This window comes from Octopus sinensis, linkage group LG18, assembly GCF_006345805.1.
Source record: "Octopus sinensis linkage group LG18, ASM634580v1, whole genome shotgun sequence".
Taxonomy (NCBI): domain Eukaryota; kingdom Metazoa; phylum Mollusca; class Cephalopoda; order Octopoda; family Octopodidae; genus Octopus; species Octopus sinensis.
In genome coordinates, this window is record NC_043014.1 from 20,712,943 (window position 1) to 20,729,338 (window position 16,396).

The following is a 16,396-nucleotide window of genomic DNA, read 5'->3' on the forward strand; positions in this document are numbered from 1 at the left end:
TTTAGATTAATTTTTCATGCTGATTTCAATACGTCACTCCATTTGTATACAGTACGTATCAATTTTTCAGTGGATACATGCAAATATTTACATATTTGTATATAGGAAATCATTAACGTAATAAGGACATGTTATTTTTAGAAAGTAAATGAGTTTATTGAGTGAAAGATCATCACTATCATTCTACAGCAGCAAATTTAGAAACATTGTGTTATGGATTTCATGCGGTGTTCCTGATATGGTCGATCATGGTAAAGTCTCTAGCAGTAGTCAACCAGCATACTGTCATTCCAGAAGCCTTAGTACCGTTTCTCCATAATACTAATGTCCTGGTGAAATCTTGCACCATGTTCATCAGACACTGCTCCAAGGTTACCTGCGAAGAAATCCAGATGGGATTTCAGTGACATGCAACAATCCATTGCTGAGTAGATTCTTGACGCCATCTTTGTAGTCCATTACCTTCTTGTTGCCAAAGAAATTCTCATAGATCAAATTGAAAGCATTCCAAGCAGGCAGTTTCAGTTCATTCAGTGTTGTCTTGAAGTTGAGATCTTTGAGTACTTCTCTAATTTGGGGTCTAACAAAGCTATCCTATTTCAACTTCACCTGTGTGACTTTGGGAAACTTTTCTCTAGCATTTCTCTTTCCTAGTGTCTGTACAAACTCTTTCATCAGTCCTAGCGTTATGTGCAAAGGAGACAATAGGATATTACATGGGTCGACAGGAGGTGTATTCTTGATGCTAGACAGTCCTGGCTGGTATGGTGTTCTTGTCTGCCAGTTTGATTCCGAATAATGCTTGTCAGTTGTCCGACAATCCCATAGACATAAAAACAACAGTATTTTGTGAAACCTGACTGCATTCCCATTAACATTCCAGTGACTTTTAAATCTTCACATATTTTCCATGAGTATCTTTCATAGGCAATGGCATGAAGTAAAAGTTCCATATTTTCATGTGATTCATGAAGATGAATGGAGTGTGCAATAGGATCAAGATTTTGTGATAAACATTCGATAAGTCCATCGATTTTACTGCAAAAGCAAAGCGGTCCTTCAACAGAAAAATACGCTTGTAGAACCACGTTTCTCTACCGGAAATAGGTTATATGAACAACGTGAAGATACTTCTTCATTCTTGATACCAACAGTTCTGCTTTATCTTTTGAGAAGGATAGGTCTCTGACAAGGTCATTCAGTTCAGCTTAGGAAAATTTCTGAGGTTCAAAGCTATCGTCACCAGCCACGTAATCTTCCTCAGCAGTACCATATTGACAGTCAGCATTATCACATGATGTTTCAATACCATCACCTGGTGGAACTGGAATTGGCAGACTTTCATTGTAAGACACAGTTCTCGTGCAGAATCCAAATTAGGATGCACAGTTTTGTGTTTATTCTTCATAGAGAGTCCTGTGATATTTACTTTGCAAAAATAACAGTCATTAAAATGGTCTTTCGGCTCCCTCCATATCATTGGAATCGCAAAAGGTATAGGCTTCTTATCATTTTTTAACCAGTCACGTAAGCCATTTGAGCAAGCTGAGCAGATAAAATATGGTGCCCATAACTTGTCCTGATCTCCAAGAAGACAGTCAAAGTATAGCTCATAAATCTTCTTGATCTTTGGTGTTATTGTACGTTTTTGAGCTTTCACAATAAATTGACAGAAATAACAAAACACATTAGGACGATTTCTACACAAGGGAATATACAAAAACAGTTATACTTATATTGAATCTGAGATGATGAAATATTTCTTCAGACCAATTATAACTGGACAAGTTGAGATGTTGAAATACCTATTTCATCAGACAAAATTTGGTTAGTTAATTTAAGATGATGAAATATTTCATCTAAACTATGCAGCAATGAATAATGTAGTTTATTTTACTGGTATGTTTCCATGATGTAAATGAAATACATGCATACACGTCATTAATTGAAATTTCTATATAATGCATGAGCTAAAACCAACAACCTTTCTCATCTTGAAACCTGTACGTGGTGTCAAAAAACTAATTGTATATTTGAAATCAGCATTAAAAATTACACTAAGTACACCTTGATATATGCTTGATGAAAATACTTGTTGACCAATGTTATAATAGTGACTTGATTGGCAGAATTGTTAGAACATCAGATAAAATACCTTGCGGCATTTATTCCAGCAGTTTTACGTTCCAAGTTCAAATTTTTCCACACCCTGATGTCACCTTTTTCCTTCCTTCCACCAGTCTAATAACATAATGCCAGTCAAACACTCCAGTTACTATAAGCTGGAGCCTCTTGTTCCAAAATTTCTTATAACGATTAAGGCGGTGAGCTGGCAGAATTGCCTAGCACGCCGGGAAAAATGTTTGGCAGCATTTCGTTCGTCCTTACGTTCTGAGCTCAAATTCCGCCGGGGTCGACTTTGCCTTCCATCCTTTTGAGGTCGATAAAGTAAGTAGCAGTCGAGAATATGGATCGACGTAATCGATTTACCCCTCCCCCGAATTTGCTCACTTGCAATAAAATTTGAAACCATTATTATAATGATTAAGGTGGCGTTAGCAGGCCGCAAAATTGCTTAGCGGCATTTCGACCGTCTTTACGCTCGATGAAATAAGTACCTGTTGAGCACTGGGGTTGCTATAATCAACTAGTCCCCTTCTCCAAAGTTTCAGTCCTTATCCTTCACGTAAGAAAGTATTACTATAATGATTGCTATCATCATCGACGTCACCATTATCATTATTAATTTCAGCACATTTTAAGCATAATTGTTAGAAACATTACCATGCGCATCAGGATTATAGTAAATATTTACTGAGATATCACTCAAGTACTTGGTCTATTTGTTCAACTGTGACCACACCCAATATTTTATGTTTGTACGCTAACGTCAGAAATTACTCATTATCGTCAATATCATATTCACCATTTGAATCATGGTTTGGCAAAAATCGTTAAAGCTCAGGAAAATGGCTTGTGATATTTGTTTCGGCACTTTAGCTTCTTAGTTCAAATACCGTCTTGGTCAACTTTGCCTATCAACCTTTCAGGGTCTATAAAACAAGTACCTGTGCAGCACAGCGGTCGATGTAATTGACTTCCCCCTCCCCTTAAAATTGCTGGCCTTGAACCAAAATTAGAAAGAATTATCATTATTGCAGGTGTATTATTTATTAAATAAAGAGATCATTACTAATAAATGAAAATCATTACTTCTCTTAATTAAGAAATTGTTATAACTATTGATTTCAAATTTTGGGACATTGTCAAGTTTTAAAGGAGGTGGGTAAGTCGATTACATTGATCGCAGTGTTCAGCTGGAATTTATTTTATAGACCCCGAAAGGATGAAAAAGGAAGTCGACCTGGGCGAAATTTAAACTCAAGACGTAAAAACGGATGAAATGCCGCTAAAAATTTCTGCCCGGCGTGGTGATGACTTTGCCAGGCTGTCGCCCTAGAAATTGCTCTAATTATAATAATAATAATTATTATTATTATTATTATTATTAGTTGACTTCTATTGTTGTCGCGTATGGTGGCTGTGAACCTGCTACCAAAATATATAAACTTACAAGATTGACTAGCTCTGAGGACGATATGTTTGTTTAAATGGATTCACTGGAAGATGTCACCAAATTGTAGAAAGACCTAGAAAAGAAATTCCGTACTAAATGTTCAACTTACTACACAGAACTAAGAAAAGCCCCGAGCAATATATAAAGGCTCTATTTTAGACATAAAAATTCAGATAGAGATCAACAGATATCTGTTTACACAAAAGGTACGAATAAACGCATATACTTACATTGAAACAGCGCATATCCACAACTATACAAATGTCAACGATAAAATCCTTCTTTCGACCAAGCGTTCTGTTTGTCCCCACAAACGACGCACGAGACAAAAATCCCTCTGAACATAAACAAATACGAATCGACAATGAATATTTCGAGCCTGCCGAGACTGATAGGAGAGAGGAAGGAAGTTGCCCTCTGGCCGGATACCGCACCCGGAAGCATGCAAACAAAGCTATGTAGGAAAACGTTAATGGACAACGAATTTATAATCTACAGAATTCCCCGTAATAAAGTCGATACATAATGATGGCAGCAATGCTCGTACTATATAGCATAATGCTAAAATAAACACACAATATACTCTAGTCACAAAAGCAAACAGCTAAATGGTGTACAGCTTTAAAAGTTAGTAATCAAATTGTGGCTGCATTGGATTCCCCAATCATTCTCAGCTCTATCTGCAATAAAGAAGCAGAAACAAACGCTAACATAGACTTGGTTTTAAAATGCGATTATGAAGGTATAGAACCGCTGAACAAACGGCAAGTCATAAAAGATAAACAGCAATCTTTCGAGAAAAATCTAAGTAGAGCACAATATTACTTCCAATTTATCATGTGTATGTTCATATATATATACATATATATTTATATGTACGTATATATGTATGTATAAATATATGTATGCATACACACACAAATGCACATATATATATGTGTGTTTATATATAACGAAAGCGCTCACACCCTAGAAAAAATTCTCAAAAAAAGTAACTAACATCCTCATGAAAGATTTCATGATATATTTTTTTTAATCTCCTAGGTATAACTACATCCGGTAGTGGGACTTTGGGGCCCTGGTTTCAGGGTTTGAGGAGTGTGGAACCACCTCTTAGCCACTATTGTTCCCAGGTCTACACTGGCCACGAGTGGTAGTATCTGTAAGGGTCCCAACTATGGGTTAAGTAGCAACCCGCGACTGGTGGGGAGACCGGTAGAAAGTAGTCGCCGTATTCTCTGCGTGGCGTAAAAAGCGACTTAAAGAGGTGGGAGCGAAGGGACTGGGAATCCACTCCTCTAGTAACTCTGTTTGCTAAAAAGACAACCAGAAAAAGTCAAGAGGGCGGGAGAAGGTTAGCACCAAATCCTACCCTAGTACTAGGGTCATAGAATGAACGTGGGTGCAGTACAAGTGAGGTAACGAGGAGAGAGATAGGGAGTGTGATGATGAGGAGAAGAATGGGTGTGCTTGCATTGAACGAACCTAAGATGGAAGGTAAGGGAGAGAACCAGTTTAGTGATGTGACTGGATGAGTGTCGAGAGTGGGAGAGTAGGGGCTCGTGAGGGAGTGGCATTGCTGGTGAGTGAGCGTGTGCAGGAGAATGTGATAAAGTGGAGGGAAGTGTCTTCTGGGTTAATGTGAGTTAAGATAAGGTGATGAGGAAAGATGTGGGTGTCTTTTGGCGCATATGGTCCAGGATGTGAACGGAACGAGGAAGAAGTAGAGGATCTCTGGAAGCTATTGACCGAGTGTGTGGATAGGGTAGGGAAAAGTGACTATGTGATAGTGTTGGGTGATTTGTATGCGCGAATGAAAAATGAAGTAGAAAATGTAGTAGGTAAATATGGAGTTCCCGGTCGGAAAAGCAACTGAGGAGACTGGCGGTAGAGTTTGGAAGATTGTGTGAGAGGAGGAAACTGAAAGTGAATGTAGCTAAGCGTAAAGTGATGAGATGTTCGAGAGATGGAACGGCTGGTAGGACGAATGTGAGTAGAATTGGTGAGATGGAGGTGTTTATAAGTATCTGGGATCACATGTGACGGTGCATGGCGGGGTTGGCTGAGGTGAGATATAGAGTCAGGGAGGAGAGTAAGATACTTGGAGTTGTGAAAAATATGATGAGAGATAAAAGGTTGAGTATGAAAGCGAAAAGAGGTGCGTATGAGAGCGTGATTGTGCAAACAATGTTATATGGTGCAGAAATGTGGGGCCTGAGAGAGGCGGAAAGGAGGCGACTAGATGTGTTTGAGATGAGATGTTTGAGGGCTATGGTTGGTGTGACACGGATGGAAAGGATGAGGAATGAGGTGGGACAAAAGCGAGCAGGAATGAGAGAAGATCTATGTACCAGAGTAGATAGACGAATATTGAAGTGGTTTGGCCACATGAAGGGGATGGATGAGGGTGATGAAGGCAGAAGTGGTAGGTAGCAGAATCAGAGGCAGACCTCGGTTTGTGTGGATGGATGGAGTGAAGAAAGTTTGGTAGCTAGTGGTGTTGGAGAGAGAGAGGCAAGAGAGTTTATAAATGCTTGGAGAATGTTTGTGGACGGATGTGTGAATTGATGTTGCTCAAAGTGATGCGGAACTAGCATGATGCAGCGGGGGAAAAGCAGCATATGCTGTCGGGCCCCGCTGCTGATATCGAGGGTTACTTTCTATGCCTTCACCCAAGCTGAGAAATCAATGGAATGCCTGGTGTGTGTCTTGTTGTGGCTACCCGCCCCTATGGGGAATAAGTCTTGATAAATAAATAAAAATTTAATAATATTTAATCGGCTTAACATTTCAAAAACTGTACTGAGTAATCCTCATAGACTTTCATATATATATATATATACAGTTGAAACATTCCTGTCACAACTTGGGACCTTGAAGACTGTTAAAATGCAAGAAAGTATACTAGTGCCTTAATATTTGATATTCAATATTTCTATTCAATAAGACAATCAATACTTCATTTCATTTTACTATATATACTATTTATACTATATATTCTATATTCTACATTAATATTATAAAGAATATAAATAAAACATAAAAAACAGGCCGAGTTCTTTGAATAATAATATATATATATATATATATATATATATATATATATATAATATATATATATAAGCTTTATGAAGAAAATTTCTTCTTTCATGCATACCATATTCAAGATGCCACTGTTTTATTTTTTTATTAACCACTTTTATTTTATTCCCATTAGCCCTTCATATGTAGTTTATAAGAAGAAAATACCTTTCTCCAACGAAATTTTTATGCCTTTTTTTCTCTTTCAAGTACTTTGTCATGACGCTTTTTATAGTTGTATTTTATACTAGGCAGAATGGATCATTTTCTACTTGTTATACTTCCGATATAGTCTTTACGCGTTTAAACATACGCTCACCAACCAGAAACAATATTTGTATATTAATTTTTGAAGTGTATTTTGTTTTTACTCGAGCATCCATTTGTATTCTGTATTTCGTAGATTTCTATGTAAGATGATTGTGTAACCAAATAATCTTTCTTCAATCCAGAAACGTTTCGTGCATTGTGTAATGTTCTGCAGCAGCTTACAAATGCTTAAGCAGACAGCGAGAAAATTTCGTACATGAATGTACAACACATCCTTACATTGAAATGTAAATATTAATTTAGTTATCTATTGTGCAGGTTTGCGGCTACGTATCAAAAACACTGAGCGCACAACATCCTATCACGATACCAACAGAAATTTTAGGGGGATATAAAAATATCGATTTCAAATTTTGACACAGGGACAGTCCAGTGGTCATCTATAACTTATTTTATCGACCCCGAAAAGATAGAAGGTAAAGTCGACCTCGGTGGAATTTGAACTCAGAACGTAAAAACAGACGAAATGCAGTTGAGCATTTTGCCCGGAGAGGTAATGGATCTGCCAGCTCACCACCTTACAGATACACTAGAACATCGTCAGCATGAAGACACAGACTGATAAATATGTGTGTGTAGTTGTGTGTGTGTGTGTGTGTGTTACACACATATGTAAATAGTTGTTTGTATGCGTATGTGTATGTATATATATGATACATATAGTATATGTATGTATATATATATATATATATATTATATATATATATATATATATATATATATATAGTGTAATAAATAAAATATATGCATACATACAAACATATATGTACGTACCTACATCTACATGTATAACACACATATTTATCAGTCTGTGTCTTCACGCTGACGATGTTCTAGTGTATCTGTAAGGTGGTGAGCTGGCAGATTCATTAGCTCTCCGGGCAGAATGCTCAACCGCATTTCGTCTGTTTTTACGTTCTGAGTTCAAATTCCACCGAGGTCGACTTTGCCTTCTATCCTTTCGGGTTCGATTCGATTCGTTCGCTTCGTTCCGTTTCTTATTCTCCCAGTACTGTTTTATATATATATATATATATTATATATATATATATATACATATGCGTATGTATATATATATATGCGTGTATGTATACATGTACACACAAACACATATATATATATTTGTATATATATGTATATATGTACCTATATGTGTATATATATATTCTTATGATTGTTGTTGTTATTATCATTATTATTATTATTATTATTATTATTATTATTATTATTATTATTATTACCATATAATGATGTTATTTTCCAGCGAAATAAAGCACCGAAAAGGTGGAATTATAAACAGGATTAGTGACACAACAAGGTACCAATTTTTGCTGGAAATAGCTGATCTCGGGTCTGTTTATGGCTGGGGCTATTGGTCGAGTATACAGGCATTGAGGTAGCGGATATTTTAAATTTACACTCTTTGGTAGGCCTAGCTGACGAGGACCAATCAGTTTTACGATAACTAACGTATGCTGAAAGTTCGAAACTCGAGTACTAGGTTGTCCATTTCTCTAGCGTTCTTCCTACAGATAAAATGAAATGTTTTTATATTCGCCGCCCGCACACACCTTTGCCTCTATACATTCAATCAAGCTCTACCTAGTGTCGAAAGGTTATTGATTGCTATATCCAGCAAAAGTTGGTACCTTCTTGTGCCACTATTTCCTATCTATATATGTATGTGTGTATGTATGTATATGTATGTATACAGATATCCATGTGCGTGTGTGTGTTTTTGCGTCTGTGTTTCTCTCCCTGTCACCGCTTGACAACCGCTGTTTGCGTCTCTGTAACTTAGCGGTTCGGAAAAAACCGATAGAATAAGTACCAGGCTTAAAGCGAAACATAAGAAGTGAGCTTGATTCATTTAAATAAAAAGATTCAAGGTGGTGCCCCAGCATGGACGCAGCCTAATGACTAAAACAAGTAAAATATAAAAGATTATTATTATTATTATTATTATTATTATTATTATTATTATTATTATTATTATTATTAAGAGTGAGCAGGCAGAATCGTTAGCACGCCGGGCGAATGTTTAGTGGCATTTCGATCATTGCTACGTTCTGAGTTCAAATACTGGCGAGGTCGACTTGATAAATTACGTATCAGTGAAACACTGGGGTGGATGTAATCGACTAGTCCCCCCAAAAATGTCAGGCCTTGTTCCTATAGTAGAAAAGATTATTATTATTATTATTATTATTATTATTATTATTATTATTATTATTATTATTATCATACACCGAGGTCGACTTTGCCTTTTATCCTTGAGGGTTGATAAAAATAAGTACCAGTTGAAAATTGGGGTCGATGTATATCGATTCATCCCCACCTCCAAATTTGCTGCCCTTATGGCAAAATTTAAAAACATTATTATCATTACTATTATTATTATTGTTATTATTATTATTGTTGTTATTATTATTATTATTATTATTATCATCATCATCATCATCATCATCATCATTATTATTATTATTATTATTATTATTATTATTATATGTTTGACTTTTGCTTTGTACAAGTTTGCTCCAAGTATCACCCAGAGACCTCAAAAGGCAACAAGTTAGAAGTTCATGTTGGTTTTATGCCTAGGGTGCCATATATTTGGTCTTGTACATAGTGTTGTTCTAGAGAATGTTTAAGAAACCATAATAAAATTATATCTTTGTTTTAAAATTTGAGATTACATAGAAAGTATTTTGCGTAAGATATGGGCAGTTCCCATGAGCAGTATCTTCTGAATTTCTGCCATTTTAAAGTTTCCTGATATCTGAGCTAGGTAGGTTTCAGCCCCTTTTACTATCATTCTTAGGGCATCTATGAAAACAGGTATTGTTTTAGTCTTCAGGTTCCACATTTTGCTATTTCAAAATTATTATATTTGCTCAGTTTTTAGTAGGTCTTGACAGATACGTTTATATCGATTGGGATAGTCATATCAATGAGGAGGCATGATTTTTGTCTGAAAGTTCCAGAGGAGTGAGATATGACCATTTTCAAGCACTGGAGGTGGTTTGTATTCTCACCAGTTTTTATCATGGGGCAAGTCCAGGTTTTTGAAAATTATCCAGTGAATATATTGTGCAGCTCTATCATGCCTGTTGAGATACTCTGTAGGCGCAAGAAGACTGTACTTGGAGACAACATGATCAATGGTTTCATTTTGTTGTTGACATACACGACATGTTGGGCTACTGCCGTTCTTTAATATGTCGGCCTGGTAGTTCCTTGTAGGTAGGCATTGATCTTGGGCTTCAATGATAAACCCTTCTGTTTCAGATTTTAAACCAGAGGCCATTGGTGGGTAAGGACTTTGTCAACATCGGCATTATTCGCTCTCTTTGGGTATTTCCATTGAGAGGTTTTTCTTGCCATTTATCACTAAGAATATCTAAGGCAGCAGTTTTAGCACGGATTTTCATGCGTTTAGCTTTTTCTGCGCTTGTTTCTCGTATGTCTAATTTCGGAATTTGTTGTATTTGGAATTCACTTAGATATTCCTTTGCCTGTTTTGTTACTGAGTATGATGCTTTCTTGCTTTCATGTTTTGAGACAAGTTTTAACGTCCAGTCCTCGGAGTTTTTCAGGTGGGTGTGTAGGCCAATAGTGGTAATCTTCATTGTTAATGCCAGTTGTAAAAGTCCACGGCCTCCCTCTTTTCTTGGCAAATAAAGTCGTTCTATATCTGCTTTAGGGTGGTGCATTCTATGTATTGTCAACAGTTTTCGTATTTTTCTGTCAAGATTGCATATTTCAGTAATTGACCACTTAATGATATTGAAACTGTAAGTCACAACTGATATGGCTAAAGTATTGATCGCTTCGATCCTGTTTCTTGCATTCAGCTCTGTCTTGAGTATTGCTCTCACCCTGCGATAACACTCTCTCCTGATCCTTTCCCTAATCACTGCACGTTTGAATGCGTCCCCTTCCTTTAACCCTAGATATTTGTAGCTCTCCGTTAGGTCTAACTCTTTTATGACATTCTGCTGGTCAAGGTTAATGTTAGATGTTTCTGCCATTTTTCCTTTGATAAAGGTAGCTTTTGCACATTTATCGATGCCAAATTGCATTCTGGTGTCATTACTGAATTGTTTGACAATCGCTAGTAAGTCCTTGAGTCGTTGGTCATTTCTTGCAAAGAGCTTTAAATCATCCATGTAAGTGAGATGATTTATATTTCTATCAAACATTTTATAACTGTACTGTGCGTCATTGAGCAATTTTGAGAGAGGTATTAAGGCTAAACAAAGGAGGAGTGGTGATAGTGGGTCACCCTGGAAAATACCACATGAAATTTTCATATCTCCAGCATTTAGAGATTCATTTTCACTGTTCAAAGTCAGTGTGGTTCTCCATGATCTCATACTTACAGACAAAAAGTTTCGCAGAGTAGGCGCTATTTTATACATTTCCAGACATTTCTTAATCCATCTATGTGGTAGGCTATCAAAAGCTTTTTTATAGTCTATCCAGGCTATTGACAAGTTTTTGTGTCGTTTGTGACAATCTTCTAAGATCATCTTATTGTTGAGTAGCTGATCTTTACAACCATAGGATCCACGTTTACATCATTTTCGTTCATTAGGGAATATGCTGCTTTCTATTAAAAAAAACTATAGGTATATTCAGTCAGGACAGGTGTTAGCGTTTTATACATTGTTGTTAAGCAGGTTATGGGTCTATAATTTTTTGGTTCATTTGTTTCTTTATTTTTTGGAAGCAGGATTGTTAAACCATTAACTAGCCAATGAGGCACCAAACTAGGGTGTTGCAAAACATCGTTGTAAAGTTCTGTTAGTAGTTCATGGCACTCTGGGAAGGCATTCAACCAGAAGTCAGGAATTTTATCCTTTCCTGGAGACTTCCATTTGCTTGACCTCCTGAGAGCAGATCTTCTACCTTGACATCCTCCCACTTTTGCTCCTCTAAGGAGTCTAAGTCTGTAGATATTCTATCAATCCAAGGAGCCTTTTCATTGTGTTTTTTCTTCTGCCCAAATTTTATTCCAAAATCCCTGCACTTCTTCTTTTGATGGGACAGACTTTACTGTAACTGGTGTTTTCCCTATCTTCCTGTAAAGATTTTCGGGGTTATTTTTGAACATGTTGTTGTCCTTGAAAAATTTAATGCGCTTTTCATACCTTGCTATGCGGGCAGCTTTTGCACACACCTTTTGCTTGATGGTTTCTATGGTGGCATCAATGTCATGTATGGTTTTCATATTATATTTTTTCTTTAATTTTCCGGTTTTTGTAGATTTAGTAGTCTTGCAAAACTTAAGGTTTTTCGAACATTCGATGTCAGACCTAAATAGCTTAATTTGGTGTTGGATACGCTCTTGCCAAGAAGGCTTTTTATGGGAAGGCGTTATATCGAAAGATTGCTGTGTGTCCTGTAAATTTCACGTAGTTGTGTAAACATTGAGATGTATGTGTAGTCCTATGGGTATCAAAATGTATATATGATGGTGTAGACATTCGAGTGTATGCGTAATTACCTAATTTATGTACTTACTATTTTGTTCCATTTCTATTTTATAATTTGTAAACTTTCCGGTGTTGATATCGCGTGTTTCGCACATGCTTCATTGAGACACCGTGCGTAGGAGAAACTGTGCTTTGTATGGCAGTAAAATTTCTTTTTTGATTATTATTAATATTATTATTATTATTATTATTATTATTATTATTATTATTATTATTATTATTATTATTATTATTACTATGTTGTTGTTCTTGTTTCGGTTTGACACTGTTGTTTGTGCTACACATCTGTTATTTCTAACTTTCCTTTTGATATTATACCGACCGACATGATTGAATACGATACAACAAATAATTCAATGTCAACACGTTACCCTGTTCCAAACATTCCATTTCATCTTCTCTCTCTCACTTATTAACTGTTCTACTTTACCTGTTTACCCCTTTGTCTCTCCCCCCACGACCACCTTGCATTAAAGCACACTTTCAACTAACCGCAACAGGCCCTCATGACAAAACTTAGGATCACAGCTGGGTCACATTAGAAGAGCCACCTGCTGAGTCAGCAGTTTTATATACATATTTTCCGCTTAATAGACGTGCGTGTCTTACGTCTGCATTCGTCAGAAGCAGTTTGTCTCTGTGTGTTGTTGCGCGTGTATGCATGCGACCATCTATGCGTTTGTGTAAGAGAGAGGGAGTGAGAGAGGGGGAGAGAGAGAAAAAGAATCTATGTGTACGTTTGTGTTATAAGATGTCCATGGGGGTTGTAAGGAAAAACAGGTTTAGCCACGACATTGGCAAATATTGAAAATCTTTCCATTGATAAAAGGACTGCACTCGAGGCTTTATAAGACATATATGCTTACATAAATGCTTGCATACATAAATGCATACATACATACATGCATACATGCATATATACATACATATGTATATATATATATATATATATAATATATATATATATATATATATATATATATATATATATATATGTACGTATGTACGCATATATATGTATGTGCGCACGTATGTGTGTATATGTATATATATCATAGGCGCTGGATTGGCGGTATAGTAACAAGCTTGCTTCCAAAGCACATGGTTCCTGTTCAGTCCCACTGCGTAGCACCTTGAGTAAGTGTCTTCTACTATAGCCTCGAGCCGACCAAAACCTTGTGAGTGAATTTGGTAGACGGAAACTGAAAGAACCCGTCGTATATGTGTGTGTGTCTGTGTGTTTGTGTGTGTGTGTGTGTGTGTGTGTGTGTGTGTGTGTGTGTGTGTGTGTGTGTGTGTGTGTGTTTCTTGTATGTGCGTGTTTGTATCCCACCATCACTTGACAACCGAGGTTCGTGTGTTTGCGTCCCCGTCGATTTGCGGTTCGGCAAAAGTCAGCGATAGAATAAGTACTAGGCTTGCAAACAATAAGTCCTGGGGTAGATTTATTCGACTAAAGGTGGTGCTCCAGCATGGCTGCAGTCAAATGACCGAAACAAATAAAAGAATAAAAGAATATATATATGAATATACATATGCATACATATATATATACATATATATATATAAAATATGTATATATATATATATATATATATATATATATATATATATATATATATATATATATATATATATATATATATATATATTTGTTGAAATGGAAAGATGAATTTTCTTGTTACAGATTATTCAAAAGTTTAACCGATACCTGGGTAGCAAAAATCACAGCAAAAAAACACAGTTGGAGATAAGACCATTTGGTGTTGCAACCGTGCGTTGGTGCGGATAATTGAAGTTTAATATAATTAGTGAATGGAAGAAATGGAGTTGAACGAAGATTGTACAGAAACATGTGTAGAATGTAATGTGTAGAAACATGTGTAGAATGTAATGTGTAGAAACATGTGTAGAATGTAATAAAAGGAATTCTGTACAATCTTCGTTCAACTCCATTTCTTCCATTCACTAATTATATTATATATATATATATATATATATATATATATATATATATATATATATATAACCCTGCAGGACTTCTATACACACTGTCTTTTACTACCCGCCATTGCTTCTTCACCAAACTTTTTTGGCGCCCTCCGATTCTTCCCCTCTCTTCCTCCCATCCTCCTTAATCCCTTCTTTCTCCTTCTCTCTTGGTCACTGATTCTGTCCCCTGCCTTCCACCCTCTTTGATTCCCTCTCTCTCTGTCTCTCTTTCTCTCTCTCCTGCGACCTGCTGCTTCTTCAACCATTCTGTTGGCCTTCGTATCTCGACCAACATGTGTCCCCGCTACCGAAACGGTAATTATTTCTACGCCAGCTGCTATGTTGTTGTTGTTTTGTCTCATTTGGTCTAAAGTCGTATGACAACCACCGTTATATATATTTTGTTTTTTCATTACTGTTTTCAATTTCGTTTTCGTCTCTTGTATTCACATCCGTCTTGTGCGTTCACATTCCTGTCTTCTACCAAGAAATCTAATGCTTACAGCTTAGTTTTTTTTCTTGGGGCTGGCCGAGCTGGAGCAAATATCAGAATTGAACAGCCGAAATTTGCTATGATGATTCGGTGTCTGACTGAAGATTGAAGGCTTCGAATGATTTGTCTGTGTTCCGTGTTCGTCCCTTCCTGTATTTCACGTTCATTATATATAAAAACATTCATTCATCTATATATATATATATATATATATATATATACGTGTATGTATATGTATATATATATATACACACATACATATATATATAGACATTCATATACATATACATACATACATACATACATACATACATACATACATACATTCCTTGTCTGATAATCTTAAATACAAGTCCAAAAACGTCGCATGACTCTACCGCGAAGTATCATCAGATGAAAGGACGAGCATATACGAGCAGAAGATTATGTTAGTAGAAAGCTCCGAGGAAATAGTAAAGTTGATCATCAAAGCAGTCTATCATGGACCAATACCCACTTTGAAGGGTAAACGTTTGCAATCCAGAAACAGGAAATATCAACCAAATACCTGATACACAAAAGGGATAGAGTTGCATGAAAAGCAGTAAAATGTGACAACCGATGTAGACTTTGTGTGGCTAATAGCGAAAATATCGCCCACATCAAAAACAGTTTTCCGAAAATATCATCACGTATTATCTGCCAATGAGACATGATATTCGTGCTATGACACACTATAATGAAATCCGTCGAAAGGATAATCCCTAGGACAAAGAAATAAGAACCCACAGTATGGTAGAAGCCATAGCCACTCATAATAAAAAGGAGTACTGATGAAATGTACCAGTGAAAACCTCAATAAAATGTAAGCACAAGACCTGATATAATTATTTGGGATAGAGAAGAGAAACTGTGTACAGTTGTGGAAATTAGCTGCCCACCGGATGCTAACATAAAGCTGAAGATCATTGCAAAAGAGAATACCTACGCTGAACTATTGAGAAATCTGCAGTTACTCTATCTAGGTTGCACATTCAGGTTTGTACCTGAAATATTGGGGCCCTGGGATATGTAACGCACTACCTAAATGTATATAGGTATGTATATGTGTATATATATATATATATATATATGTATGTATGTATGTATGTATGTATGTATGTATGTATGTATGTGTAAATTTAAAATAATAAGGGTGAAAAATTGAATATTACTTTGATTAAAATCAATTTAAAATCAGTGGTCTAGCATATTAGATGAATATGTATGTATATGTATATATATATATACATACATATATACAAACGTGCGTGTACATATATGCATGTATGCATGTATGTATATACATACGTACGAATGTGTGTGAGCGCACGCGCGCGCGCGTGTATATATATATATATACCCATATATGTTTATACCTACATATATATATATATATATATATAT

At 36.2% G+C, this 16,396-nt stretch overlaps 1 protein-coding gene across 4 annotated transcripts in view; it reads right to left on the minus strand.

Annotated features, from left to right (window-relative positions):
- The window catches only part of LOC115221577, a 320,490-nt gene that overhangs the window by 223,268 nt on the left and 80,826 nt on the right, over positions 1 to 16,396 (minus strand). The window contains exon 1 of one of the 4 annotated variants that reach the window (XM_029791778.2): positions 3,808 to 3,914. The exons of the other annotated variants lie outside the window; for them this stretch is intronic. The gene's annotated coding sequence lies outside the window, so the exon portion shown is untranslated. Of the gene's footprint in view, positions 1 to 3,807; positions 3,915 to 16,396 lie in introns of those variants that run through there. 4 annotated transcript variants of the gene reach the window in all.